At 43.6% G+C, this 15,129-nt stretch overlaps 1 protein-coding gene across 8 annotated transcripts in view; it reads left to right on the forward strand.

Moving 5' to 3' along the window:
• Positions 1 to 15,129, forward strand: part of LOC111865267 (potassium voltage-gated channel protein Shab) — a 341,635-nt gene that overhangs the window by 207,952 nt on the left and 118,554 nt on the right. Inside the window, exon 1 of one of the 8 annotated variants that reach the window (XM_033751804.1) lies at positions 5,878 to 5,923. The exons of the other annotated variants lie outside the window; for them this stretch is intronic. The gene's annotated coding sequence lies outside the window, so the exon portion shown is untranslated. Of the gene's footprint in view, positions 1 to 5,877; positions 5,924 to 15,129 lie in introns of those variants that run through there. 8 annotated transcript variants of the gene reach the window in all.

Consider the following 15,129-nt stretch of genomic DNA (forward strand, 5'->3'; position numbering starts at 1 on the left):
AGTCAGACTCAATTTCCTACAGTTGAACAAAAAAAAAAGTCATGTTGGCTCTGAATCGTGCAGAAAGCCGTGACATGGTCTTTTAAATATATCCATTTTTTTCTTTGCTACAGCGCTACATAACCTGCACACGCTATTGATGTCCAGTGAGATACGAACCCATGTGCAGCCTGGGGAATTGCAGAAACGTGGGAGGGGCGGTACCGCCTTGATGTCACCTTGAATGGTCGTTTGATTTACTGAAGCCACGAAACCCTCAATGAGGATAATCGGTCACATGTCGGGAATCGAAGGAAACTGAGAAGCGCGATGTCGTAAGAAGTCAAAATGTAACGTGTTCCGCGATTTTCCTGCTTTGAGGGTTCAGATTATTAAAAAAATCACTTTAATTAATCGCTCTAATTAATACATGAAGCTCTCCATTGCGACCCCGCTACTGTGGACATACAGCCACATACAGGCCCAAGTCTGGTCGGATTTCAAGAGCGCGGAACAGCACTGTCCGCTGAAGCTGATGACAGCATTATCCTCCAGAATCTTCAGTGACAACAAAACATTAATATTGTGACATGTCTGCTGGAAGTCTGAAGGGACGGCCATTAGTAGGGAACGGCAGGTAAACGCGTTTTCACGGCAATCAAAACACGTTACCGCGGCAACAGTTACGCACGCAACACTAGAGGAATTGTTGGAAACGGTGTTTTCAATTGGCTGTAAACGGCCAGTCATATGGCTCTGACTCTGACTCTGACTCTAACTCTGGCTCCGACTCTGGCTCTGACTCTGACTGTGACTTGAACCCCGTGTATAATGTCTTAAGCATGTGACAATAATTCCATATATTTCATTGCAGTTCGTTGTGTAATTTCCAGTAGTTTAAATGTACATAGGATAAAACTTTATGTACATAGTCTGAGAGTGTCGCACTTTTACCATATTCGTAACTTCCAGTGTATGCAAATATTGCGCTACGTGCTACTCTAATGTTGGCGTTCAGAACGCAACAGAAAGTATTGCAACATGTATATCCGTTGCTAGGTACCAGCTAGGTACACACGTCCCCGCGAAGATAAATTCTTGGCCAACAATAAGAAAAGGCTTTACATCGCTAGGTAACGAGCAGTAACAAGTTTCGTCAACAACAGAGGCAGTGTTTTCTATGTGGTCCGTGCGGAACCTACATAGAAGCATTGAAGAGTGTTCGATAGGTTAACCCTTGTGGAGGCGGGGTCGAATACCTCCACCGTGACCCTGCGAGTCGTAGGAGGCGACGAAAAGGAAGTCTAAAATCTGAGACAGTAAAATATGGCCGCGAGTCCCAAGGAACTCGAACCCAAGAAAGACTGCGCTGACAAGGACCAGAGGTAGATACAAAAGACAGACCCGTCCTCTCATTAGAGAGGGCGCCCCACAAAAGCAAGACATTAACTGTTAAATAGTAATAAATGTCTGGTCATGAGCCCCAGATAGTTCTCGACACCAAGACTCACAGACTGACAGACTGTCGGTCGCAATGTGACTTTTTCTTTGGCTTGTTCGAGAGGTTTCGTCAGGAAGACGTCGTGCAAGGGAGTCCAGTAGTTGATGTGTTATAATTGTTTGTGTGTCGTAGAAACAACAACCGTAAAATTGTAATAACGAATTGTAGTTACGACGTGTGAAATAAATTGAGTTACCAAATTCGGAACCCATTGTTTACTGTCGCGTTAGCAGCTTACGCGCGCCAGTATTTTTGTTAGGTAAAACACATAACATCGTCTGGTCGTCGTGAGCTGTGAGTGCATGGATAGGATCAAAATCTCGGAGGAAATAAATTTCTTTTTTATCGTCTTTCCTCGGCTTCTCTCCTCTTATCCTTTACACTTTTCGTGAAATCATCTCTTTCTCGGTCTTTCTCTCGAGTACCAGTTGCCCCACCCTGTCGTCACTCCCCGCCACCGTCCCTGCTACCACTCTTTTTCAATGAAACATTTGTGTTTTTCTTCTAGTTTGTGCGCATGCGCTGCCGCGCAGTGTCTATCGCACTCTCGCATACTTTTTATTGGTTTAGTACATAGTTAATTTGAATTAATAAAAATATAATTTTAAAAAGTAAACTGCATTTTTGGGGGTATTTTTGGGAGTTTATAAATTTAATGTCTGTTATGTGCCTTTTTCGAGATTCGCTTCCCTACTCCTCCCCCTCCCCGGGTGCCCCAATCCAACCCAATAGCTGCTCAGAAGACACCGTGGCTTCCCCGGCTTAAAGGGAGCGTTGTCTGCTTGCATTACAGCGTGAGGTATTCAAGCCGACACGTAACATTATCAGTGAGAGGCAGAGTAACGATGTTCCCTGTGAGTCCAGTACATATTACCACGTTTTCCCCATTGATCGCTTGGTACTTCAGCGCATACATCATCTCGGTTCGTGATTAAGGCTCCTTTAGGCAAGCTTCAGTATTTCACGTTCTGAAGACAGAATATCTAATGCTGATTTCGTCCGTCATACAAAAGGGCCACCACGAACATTCCAAAATATTTCTTTCATTTTAGAGGATCGAAAAGTCGAAATGGAGGAAGAGTATTGGCATGATGTTAATAAAAATATTATTGTTACTGACAATAGGGCTAAACCCAGAATAGTGTAGCGAAAAGAGAGGTCCGTTGCTAGGGTAACGACGGGTAAACACGTCTTCTTGGCTACAGATACGCACGCAACAATAGAGGAAATGTTAGAAGCGGTGTTTTCTATGCGGTCAATGACGAGGATATATAGCAAGAGTAATCCGGAAAAGTTAGTTGCACCGACTTCTCGTCAGAGAGGATGCTACATAAAGTATATTACCGCACGGGTTCAGCTGAAAAAAAGAATCTCTGATCGTTTTCTCGAGGGGCTTGACTCCAAGACCAATTGACTGACAGTAAACCGCCAATTGTAAAGTAACTTTGACTTTGAGTTAACTGCAGTGGAGAATGTGAGGATAGTGGCTGCCGTGATCCAGCTGCGAGAGGACATAAAGTAATTAGTTTGTGCTGTAATAAGGGGTTTCCGAATTACTTAGGACCGTTTAATTACAGGTATTTAAGATTTACATAATTGTTCAGTAAATCGAGTTACCATTCCGAACCCCATGTCTAGTCACTTACTCGTAACGAAAAGTCGTCATTTCGTTCAGAAATGTTTATGGGGGACTTGATATCACCATTAGACTCCACAGATAGCGCTAGCGGTAAGATACTACATGTTTCCATTTTTTTTTCTTCGTTTCTTTGCATTGATGCTCATACATTTGGTTTTGTTGGTTACGCTTGTAACACAAATTTCTATCTCATTTTCTATCCTAGATCCACACATATGCGTGCTCTATCACAATTTTTATTAATATTTTCTTGTTATCTCCCTCCGAATTAGCCTGATCCAAGGTGATTAAATAGCTGTGTGAATCTGACAAGGATTTGCCAATGATTGAGATTAGCTCTTTCTAAGGGGGTCAACTGAGTATCCCCCCTCACCTGAGGACGGAAATAGATCCAGTTTCCGAAACGTTGTGTTTTCAGTTTTCTAGAATACCGGACGATGGAATAAGTCCAAAAACTCGGAAATTCTATGTGTTATACACCATGGTCAGAACCCTTTAGAATATATTTAGAACTTATGTGTTTATAAAACAAATGATATATACTGTGGATAAAGAAAACAAGATATCGGAGCACCTAATTTAACATTGAAGTTTAATTATTGGCAGTTACGAGTCAGTTATAAGCTGGAGGAGTAAGTCCAGAAGAACTCTTAGTTCCAAGGTTCCAGAGTGATTGAAGACGAAATAGCAAAGAGATTTCAAATAGACCTGAAGTGCTAATTTCTGTGTTGAGATCCGTTGCCAGGAGACGACTAGTGAAGACTGGGCATCCTAGTGCGCGTGCGACGGCGAAATTTAGTGTGTGTAAATCAGTGATAGCGCTGAATTGCCTGTATTTGGGTGTGATTAAGAGAACTTGTAACCATGGTGCTAAAAAGTCCAATCATCCGAGCTAGAACCCGTCATTTTCTTTGCGCGTACCTTACACTAGCAATATATTAAGCTACCTCGCCAGTCCATTGGTGCGCTAACTATTGCCTAGCAACGAGCTATAAACATTCATCCTATTCTTGAGTGCGCTTGAGCGAGAAGGCAGCCGGTATAGCGACTGGCTAAGGGCTGGACGACCAAGGAGTCGGAGTTCGAGTCCCGGTAGCGTCAAAATTGTTCTCTTTTCCAAGTCGTCCAAACCGGCTGTGGGATCCACAAATCCTCCTATCCAATGGGCACCATGGGCTCTTTCCTTGGAGGTAAAGCGGCTGGGGCGTGACGCTGACCACTCACCTCCACTTAGTGCCGAGGTCAGTGAAATGTGTGTGTATGCATCAACTCCCCCATACGTCTTCATGGCGTAGTTAAGCACAGGGACAACTTTATTTTCATAGTCATATGATTACCGCAAGAGGAACCCGTCTGCATGGAGGTGTCCCGCACATATCAAAGCGCATTATGTCTACATCTTCCTGTACCATTCACTGAGAAATGTGATCTTCATGAGTCGTGTTGCGATAAGCTTATGTGATGTCTCTCTGCTTGATTAGTTAAGTAATATGCCATGTAAACATATGGCGGAGTGGAGGTATAGCTCCACCATTGTTGACCTTGGCACTAGATTGAGGTGAGTGGTAAGCTTCACGCTTTTGCCGCTTTACCCCCCGGGACCCATTGGATAGGAGATTGGGTGGGCGCCACAGCCCATCTGGACGCTATGGATAAGAGAGAAATCTTTAAAATGCCGAGAATCAAACCCGAGCCGTCCAGCCGGTCACTATACGGACAGAGCTATCCCGACTCCTTGCGTATGGTATACTGGTGTAGAAGTAAAAATATTTTTTTTACAACACAATCCTCTGTGATACAGAGCAAATGGCACAGGCCCAAGGTCCCTTTTTTCGGTGGTTTACTTCATGACACAGTTGGTAGCTACACTGCACACCGTAGAATGGTATAAAGAGAGATAAATGATGAATCCGGAAAAAGCGTTCTTGGCCCTTTCGAAGTATTACACTGATATATACCAGGAGGGCCTGAGGAGAAGTGCGGAAAACCTCAGTCAGTACATACGGTGTCCCGACCGAGTTTCGAATCCAGAAAGTCCTGAATACGACTCAGTCCTTGCTGCTGCGCCAACATACTCTGTGGACCGACTAGATTTTCATCTCCAAGCCGACTATTCTAAAGATTTTCCTCAGTGCATCTATGTAGATCGTTGGTTGGTACTCTAAAATAGGCTAGGACAAATTAATTTCGCATTCGGCCTAATAAATCATCTAATTGTATCCGCTAATTCGACCCAATCCCCCTGAAAAGAAGGATGTCTGTGTTTATGTTGTCTTGTGTGTAGGTAGCGGGCCTTTCGAGTGGCTGATCCCCCGTCCAAGGAGTCCTACTGTCTGTATAAAAAATATTACGAAACTGAAGAAGAAGCCAGGGCCCAACAAAGGGCTGTAGAGACATTGATGAACGAGTGAATGAAAAATGAATTCGACTCTATACAAATTCTGTAGTTGAAAAGCTTCGTTAAATGAAATAAGAAGACAAGATGTACACGGTAAATGTTCTCGTCCGAGTCGCCCCTACAACAGTTCATGGCTTTGTTACCGCCCGCTTCGCTCCTAGTTTTGCCCTTGCATTAGAGCAGTTATTGATTTCAACTGCGCAGCGATTTCATGTCTGCGGTCGGGCACAGTATACAGTACATGCCTGTGGCAAATTAACTGTGGAGAAGAGAGTTTGAATAGCCGGTCGCACACTGAATCTGTCGTTCCCTTCAGCGTGTCCACAATCTGAAAGTGGAAAGTTTGTATCCGCCACACATCCGGGACAGTGACAAATCAGTGAAAATGCTTGCGATGTTATGCGTTGTAAGTGTGGAAACGTATTTATTATATTATTATTATTATTATTATNCAATCTGAATATGTGCTAGAAAACAGTTCTCAGGTCTTTCCGCGGTTTACTTTCTTTCGTGATTTTCACAAAGCAGAAACGAAACCAGTGTGTCGATCGAGGTTATGTCAGTCTCTGTGTGACGTAATATCCGGGCCTAACCGCTGCACATGTTTCCTAAAATTCTACACTGGAGACGTTCACTGAAGGGCGTCACTCTTTTCCGATTTTCAGCCACATTTTTCCAGAATAAGATTAATCAATGTCATACCATAAATTGAGGAACTGGGATAGCGCAGTCGGTATAGCTACTGGCTACAGGCTGAACAACCGAGGGGTCGGAGTTCTAGTCCCGGTAGGGCCAAAATTGTCTTTTCTCCACGTCGTCCAGACCGGCTCTGGGTCCACCCAACCTCCTATCCAATGGGTACTGGAGGCTCTTTCCCCCGGGGTAAAGCGGCAGTGGTGTGAAGCTGACCAACTAGTGCCGAGGTCAAGAAAATGTGAGTCTATACATCCACTTCACCATGCACCTTCATGGCGTAGTGCTTAATTGGTTAAGTACAGGAATAAATTTACCTTGTCCCATAAGTGGACGTATAGCTCCCCACAGTTTCTCGTGAAATTTGCATCAAAACATACCAGTCAATTTTACATTGCAGCCGTATTTATCCATAATAAAACCTAGTCTGCTTAATGTTGTAAGTGAACTTCTCCGTGTGTCGCATCAGTGTTTCACAGATTAAAAAGGATGTTATGCATGACGCTCATTATAATTTCTTGAGAAATCAAATATTTTGCGAAATTGATAATAAACCCTAATTTACGTAATGTCATTAATAAAACTCTCCATGTATCTCACGAACACTTCGCAGAATTTGTTTACATTTAAAAGTTGAAAGCTTTCATAAAACGTTATTGGAAAATTCACTTTCAGCCATATATTTCAAAATCAAACATCGTGTACACTCGGACAAACTATTCGTGAACTCATACGAAAAGCGCCTAGGTGAAAGGTCACGTTTTTCCAAATGTGTGGGATCAGCTCTAGCGGTTAGCATTTCAGGGTTGTTTACTTTTTTTTTTTTTCTTAATCGCTTCTTGTAATTTTCCGGCGGACTCCCGACCTTGCTTCCGCTTCTTCGATAATATGTTCAGGATTCTGACAAAAAATGGTTTCTACTTGATGAAGCAGAGCTTCGAGAAGGCCAAATCATTTGTTTCCAGCTTTCTAAGTAATCTGTGACCTTTAAAATGTGCCTTCACTCTTTCTCAGATAACGCGGGTCTTGTCTCTTTCCTCCTTTCTGTCTTTATCTATGTCCTCCAGATTTCATGCAACTGTGCATTATTTCACACGACACCAGATGGCCACCTCTGTCTCGATAACACAATTAGCCCTGGAAAAGGAAAGGATGTAACTGGCTTTGTCTTTTGCCTGTGACACGAGTAGCAAGTTCAAGCTCTCTCATTTTCTTTCCAGCTGGAATGAAGTACTGAGAACGTTTTATAACTGTTAGCGCTTGAGTATTGTCACGATTTTAGTGACTATAGACGGGGTTTGCGTGATTGTATGTAATTATAACAGTTTTACTAATTGACACACTTTACAGTTCACTGATATACACTTAAGTTTTCTCAGTCTGCTGTGTATTCACGAGTCTTTGTCTGGTAACGGCTTCCAACAGCGGACGTTCCCCTTCCACTAGGATCCCGAACTGTCCCCAGCCTCAATTACCAGCTACTAACGGCAACAGTTCACAACGACTGAGTATCAATATTCATCAGGTTCGGGAATAATTTATCGTCACGGACTCTGGTATGGATATTCATCAGGACCGGGAATCCTTTATCGTTACGGACTCCGGTATGGATATTCCGACTGACTATCGATATTCATCTGGTTCACACAGTTATGAAAGCAGACTTTAATGTGTGAAAGAGTTATTGTCATTAGAACTTAAACATGTTATCTTCTTCGATATTTCATCGAGAACAACGCCCTTTTAACCACTTAATAATCTCAGATCTTCTGTATTATGGAAGTTTGTGTAAATAAATCAGTGTCACAGGTAAGGACGACAATGCGTCTCCCTCTGTAGGGGCATCACGACGCTGCCAATGGTCGATGTGTGAATTGGAAAGGATTTGGAAGGAAACAGTAGTGGCCTAATCGTGGAAATTCCCAGGTTTTTACGTGGAAGAACTGAGGGAAAAAGCGAAAAACTCGAGTGAGAACAGCTGTAGTCTCGGTTGAGATTCGAACCGAGCACCTCAGCACGACTCCAGACCCATTGCGCCACACCATTGGGACTGATTTATGCCATAAATAGCCACCATGTGGACCGTTCCCCCCTTAATAGTCTATCTCCGTTACGTGGTAGCCGACCTGAAATGGAAGGAAATATCTGATTTCCGTATTAATCAGCTTTTTTCTGTATTTCTTCCACAGTAATGCATGGATAGAGCAGGCCGCTACGTGCCAGCATTATTAAGGGCAAGTACCCTAATGACAACACTGGGCCATGATAAACCGTCTGACATTGGCCTTCTTTTTTACGACCGATCGACCTCATTCCGAGCATCTGAAATCGATAGAGCTCCAAGCGCTCTCGAGTGTGAATTCTCTCTTTCGTTGTTTTGGTCGCTCTCTGCGGAAACAGAGGAAGCAATATTGCCCTCAAATACGTAATTTCCTTGCGTAGGTATAAATACTTGATAACTGAATAACTTTCATGGAATAAAACCAAACGTTGAAATAGAATGAATAACAACTCCGCTTGGAGACGGGTTCGAACACATCCACCGTGACCCTGAGAGTCGTAGGAGGCGACGAAAATGGAACCCAGTACCTGGGGGTATAATCGGGCCACCCTGCTCCTGGGGATATAACTACGGGGAGCTGAACCCTTGAGATTTTGGGGGGGCTCGAGTCTAAGACACTAAAATGTGGTTAAGAGTCCCACGAGACTCAGACCCGAGAATGACTGCGCTGGCGGGTACCAGCAGTAGTAATAAACGATATACCCGTCCTCTCATCTGAGAGAGCGCTCCAAATCAACAAATCCCCAAGTGTCTGACAGTAATAAAAATCTGGTCATCGGCCCCAAATGGGTGCTTGGCACCGAGACAGACTGGTCGACTAACCGTCGGTCGTAAAATAATTTTGAATTTGACTTTGAATAAGAAATAATCCTGCTTCATATTCGGGTCACACGGGATTCAATTCTCGACCTAGAAGCTGTGTATTCAGGCAAGATGTGTTTTCTGGTTTGTTTCAGTCCTTCAAAGCACATGACAGGATAATTCGTCAAATTACGTAATTGTCGCTTCCATCTACGATTACCCGATTATCACTTGGTACTATTTAATTCACATATGTCCCAACAGAGTTTCGAACCTGGCCCCTCCAGACTACAGGTCAAATTACAGTAATTCCTCGCTAATCCGGTTACAGTTAATCAGGATCGAAATATGAAAAATGCTGCTCACAGCTGAGTACATACTTTGAAAGAAACATGGCATTTAGGAAGGCAGATGAGTCACTTGTCTGTTCAGACAAAACTTGACAGTTTCTTCAAACCTGCATCATTACGTTCAAAAACAAGTACAACTTCTGAGTCTCTGGTTTTATAGTAGTTTTTAAATAAAGACTCCAGAGTGAGAATTTGTTATTTATTTCCGTCAACACTCTTTATATCATTAAATTTTCCATTTATTTCTGTTCTGATTTTTCTTTGTCTTCTATGGCTACATTTTGCTTCACTGATCCGGACTATCGCTTAATCCAGATGACCGCCCCCCCCCCCATTCACTCCGGATTAGCGAGGGTTTACTGCATTACCACTTGAACCAGCGTGCTCGGTAGGTCATGAAAGAAATTGAATACAGAAAACTGTACCACTATGCTGCATATATGCAAGTTGAAGTTTCCAGAATCAGAAATCAGAAAGCTGAACAGATTAGAAACAAGCAGTTCTGGGAAGAACTAATCGGCTGCCTCCCTTTGATAGTAACGGACGGCATGGAGAACTAAAATATTAGGAGAGGGGGTACACAGGTACACGTATATCAAAATTTCAGAGCCTCGTGCAAGATATTGGTGGGAACACAAACATACAGGAAGGTAATCTCATTAGCCTCAACAGACAGACGGACAGACATAGAGGGATACACAGACATCAGGGTGGTCTCATAAGTGTCCTTTTATTGTTAAAGTAGGTAAATGGACTAAAAATAGCAAAATACTTTTATTAGTCTGTCTTGGGTAGCAGGTCGGACCTGCTCCTCCCCAATTTGAGGGGAGCCCCGTTGTAAGATTCCACTGGGCAAATAAATGTCTGGAGTTTACACACTTAAAGCGCTGATTCTTAAGAGTAATATCCTCTTGAATAGTCCTTATTTCACCGACGTTTCGGATGAATATACTGCTTACATCTTCGTGGTTGAAGAGTGGACCCAGTGAGCGACCAGAAAACATCAAAGGGAGTGCCTTGCTTCCAACACATGTCCTGCTGAATGCTTGCTTGAATGAACGTGGAAGCTCAGGATCTGAACAAGCCTGAGGCATCTCAATTGGAGTTGCCAAGAAAGCGATCAGGGACTGGACTGATAGAAACCATAAAAAATACTGGGAATCCACAATTGGACTCAGACAGGCAAAAGGTTTTAAAGCAGGACCCTCTGCCAGAAGAACGAAGGATCTGTTGAGATTAAACAGAGATCAGTTAAGATGGGTGGCAGGATTACTTAACCAGACACTGCCACCTGAAAGGACACCTTTTCAAGTTGTGACTGACAGATACCCCGACTTGTAAAACGTGCCTACAAGAAAACGAATCAGCCACACACATCCTCTGTGATTGTGAGGCCATAGCTTATTTAAGATTTCGTCATTTGAGTCAGTTTTTTGTGGAACCAGGTGACTTCTATGACGCCCCCATAAGCAGGGTCCTACACTTTATTAAAAGTCTAGGATTAATAAAGGACTAATCCAAGGGGAAGCACAATAGATCATTGAAGGTCGCAGGCCGGTTTTATGACCCACCCCTTACATACATACGTGTACATACAACATGGAAGCGGCGCGCTGTTCAGAAATTTTGGTGAACTGCTGGAATACATGGCGTCTCATTGCAGATAGTTGTGCTCTAAATTTATAATTTGTAGCAGTGCTGTGGGTGAGTAGAGGTTGCATGTCATGTCGTGGGAAGTGTAAATACCTGTTTACCTTGGACCCCAAACTTTGCGCCCTGTTTTCCCTGAATGATATCGTCGCATATGGTAGAAGTGTTTTTAACTGGGCCAGTGAGCGCACTCCACAAAAATTTTGTTTGCTACCAGACAGTTCGGTTAATTTCGGCCTCACGAGGAATCACGCACCCCGAACGTCGTCCGCCCCGCTACTCACGGAAAATAATTCTTCACAGATACCCGAAACTTTCTCAATCACTTCAGAACAGAGAGTAAAATGAGCGTCGAGGTTCTTCAGTTCACACCGTTCGAGTAGTCTCAACATCTGCTCCAAACTTACAAGCTCTCTGGTTGCATTCTAAGCCTCTTTACCCGTGTTCATTGATTCTGTCAGTTCCGCCATGTTAATGGTGCATCACTAACTTTAAAATATGGGCCGCGCCATAGCTCAAGCGGTTAGTCGCTGGCTTCCCACCGCGGCGGCCCGGGTTCGATCCCGGGTCTGGGCAAGTGGGATTTGTGGTGAACAAAGTGGCGCTGGGGCAGGTTTTCTCCGAGTACTTCGGTTTCCCCTGCCAATCTTCATTCCACAAATTGCTCCACAATCACCCTCACCTATCATCTGGGGCTGGTACAATAGGCCAGAAGTGGCCGCAGTACAAGGGACTTAGTCCCACCCCACTAGCAATAAAAAAAACTATTTGAAGCGGTGTTTTCTGTGCTGTCCGCTGATATAGTAATGTCATTCAACCATAGAACGGCTGGAAGCGGTGCTTTCTGAGCGGTCCATGCCAAGGCTACGTAAGGAGTCGTTTGTGAGTTGTGAGTTGTGAGTTCATAAGAGGCAAATAACTCCTCCCGTCAGAGAGGATGTTACATAAGGACTATAAACCTAAGGGTTCAGCTGAAAAATCTCAGGTCGTAATCCTCAAGGGACTTGGCGCCAAGACGAATTGATTGGCTGTAAACCGCCAGTCGTAGCCGGTCACGGTAGCCGAGCGGTCTAAGGCATGCACTGTCTTTGCTCGCTCGGAAGTCGGGGTCGTGGGTTCGAATCCCGCTTAGGGCATGGATGTTTGTGTGCGTTTTTCTGTGTTTGTCTGCAGGTAGAGGCCTTGCGACGAGCTGATCACACGCCCAAGGAGTCCTACCGTCTGTGTAAGATCTAGAAAAACCGAAGTGAACGGAAGTTCATGGAGGTCGGCCTAGGCCCACTGGGGCTGTAGTGCCAAGGAAAAAAAATCTCCAGTCGTAAAGTAACACTGACTGTCACTCTGTGAGTACGGCAGTTGGAAGGCAGCCCAGAATTGACAGCTGAAATTGGAGTCTGGCAGTTGGATGTCAGTCCAACCCTGATGGTAGCAGCTGAAGGAAGTACCGGCTGAGGCCAGCGGGTCAGAGTATGAGGTTGGCTTGAGATGATCGCCAGCATTGCAAGAACGTCAGGCCAGAAACAAAGGAACGTCCACAGTCACAAGCTTTTACCGAACAACGTGACCGAGCACACTAGCCTTTGTTTGATATTGATCTGTGGAATATAGTCACGCGCTATATTCAAGAGTGCAATAAATCCAGTTATCAATCCATAACTCCACCACGCGAGAATATTAAAATTTTTATACCCACACGAAACTACGTTTGGCCATAGCATAACAAAACGATTGAGATCAAGTGAAAACAAGAAGTCAGTCAGTTTGGTGTGTTAATCTCACTGTATGTTTCGGTCTCCTTTGCCCGTCATCAGCTGTGTATGAATACTAACAGTAAATATACTACGTTTATGCTGAATTATATTATAGCATGTAGAGAGCCGTTACTAGGTTACGGCACAGTAAAAACTTATCAGCGTTAACATTGATCACGCACGCAACAATAGGAGAGCTGCGGGAAGCGGTGTTGCCACGCGGTCCGGCACCAGGCGAACAGTGCTGCTGCAATGGAACTCATGATACCACTCCACCCATATTAACAGGATAACGGTGTTTTCTGTTGGGTCCGCTCCGAGACTATATCACTCGACCGACAAAGTTGGGCTGTCGTAGCATGGGATAAGTAAGCTAGACATGATCTGCTTTGCATAGCCTGTACTGACAGAGGAGTTGTAAATAATGCACAAGGAAGAATTTTCAGTAACCTGCTATATGTGTGAAACGGACGCTTGACAAAGGTGAAGCGAAGCGTATTCATGTGAGACACACCCAACCTGCCAATAGAGATTATGTTACATGAGAACTATGGCCGCAAGGTTTCGTTTGGAAAAGAAGGACCTAGTCTTGTGCCACAAGGGGTTTGACGCAAAGTCGAACTGATTGGCGGTAAACCGCCAGTCGTAAAGTAACTTTGACTTTACCTTTGAGTTCAGTTAGTGGAGTGGAGTCGAGCTGGAAGCCAACTAGGGAGCTGCAGTGAGACAGGCGACAGCCAACGAGGCCGTGAAGCCGTGAACACGGAAGTTGAGGCATCTACGGCATAGGGAGCCTTGTCCAGACAAGGACTAGTGAAGACACAGCAGACTGAAAAGAATTATTGAGTGCTTTAGTGATCTGCAGAGTGTGTGACTTAGCGATAGCGCTATAATTGCATGTAATTACGGTCTGTAAGTGTTCAATAAATCTGATTACCAACCCAGACCCCATCTAGAGTGACTCGACATCGCGACGGTATCAAGAAAATGGGTTTAATTTTCAGCGTCATAAATTAAGGGTTGTGTACATGAAGCACACTACTACCATAATGGCTACTAATTATCATATATCTACATTTTATTATAGTTATATTTTATAATATTTTAATAATTCTGTGCATGTTGCAAATATATTTTCATATGAAGAATAAGAAAATGGAAGGCTAATTGGATTGGTCATATCTTACGCGGTAACTGCCTTCTAAAAGAAGTTACTGAAGGAAAGATAGAGGGGCGGATAGAAGTGACCAGAAGACGAGGAAGAAGACGTAAGAAGATGCTGGATGACCTTGGGGACAGAAGAGGATATTTTCATTTGAAGTAGAAAGCTCTAGATCGCATCAAGTGGAGGAACTGTTTTGGAAGAGACTGTGGACCTGTCGTCTGACAGATTCCTGATGAATGATGAATGCCGTCTTCTGGAATGTGGCGCCGTGTAGGTTTTACATAATCAGACGTTCCTCCGAAAAGTCGGTTTATACAAGATATATGCTATGCCACATCCGAGAAGATGGCATTCTTCATAGTCACCACCGTGAAAATCCCAAATCTTACATATTTTTGTATATTCACCCCAAAACACATACACTTTATAATGGATCCATTTTTGTCATATAATTCAGCATAAACACAGTATATTCAATGTTTTTATTCATACGCGCCTGATGATAGCTAAAAGAGGCCGTAACTTGAGTGGGATTAATATAATAAACTGACTTTACTTATTCTTTCCCCCGGATGTCAATCATTTTATTACACAATAATCAAACGTTTTTGTGCGATTGTATAAAAACGTTATCTTAAAACAGGACCCTCTGACTGCTCCATTCCCTATATTTTCCTGAGAGCTGACGTAAGAGGCCTCACTGTGGCCAAGGGACTACCTCCCAGGTACAAGATCAATCAAACAGACAACTGCGAGAGTTCACGTCAAGTGTCAGTGCTGTGTATCAGGAGATCTCGCAGACAGAGTAAGAATGTGTTCGCTGTTCTGAAGATCACGATAGACCATCAAGTATAGAGAGTATTTACTATCAAAGAGAAAAATGTTGCCACGATTTTAGAGTTATTTTATACTGGGTTTGGATTGATAGTCAGATCTATTGAACTCTTACAGATCCGTGACTATAAGTAATTATAACCGTTTCACTAATTCACACATTTTACAGTTCACTAGAGCACACACATGTCTTCTCATCCTGCTGTGTCTTCACCAGTCTTCTGGTAACGGCTTTCAATGGCGGATGTCCCTCTTCCTCTGCCCCAGCTACGAGCTTCTAACAGCGACGGCATACAAGGACTGACT

This window comes from Cryptotermes secundus, unplaced genomic scaffold, assembly GCF_002891405.2.
Source record: "Cryptotermes secundus unplaced genomic scaffold, Csec_1.0 scaffold806, whole genome shotgun sequence".
In the NCBI taxonomy this organism is placed as follows: Eukaryota; Metazoa; Arthropoda; class Insecta; order Blattodea; family Kalotermitidae; genus Cryptotermes; species Cryptotermes secundus.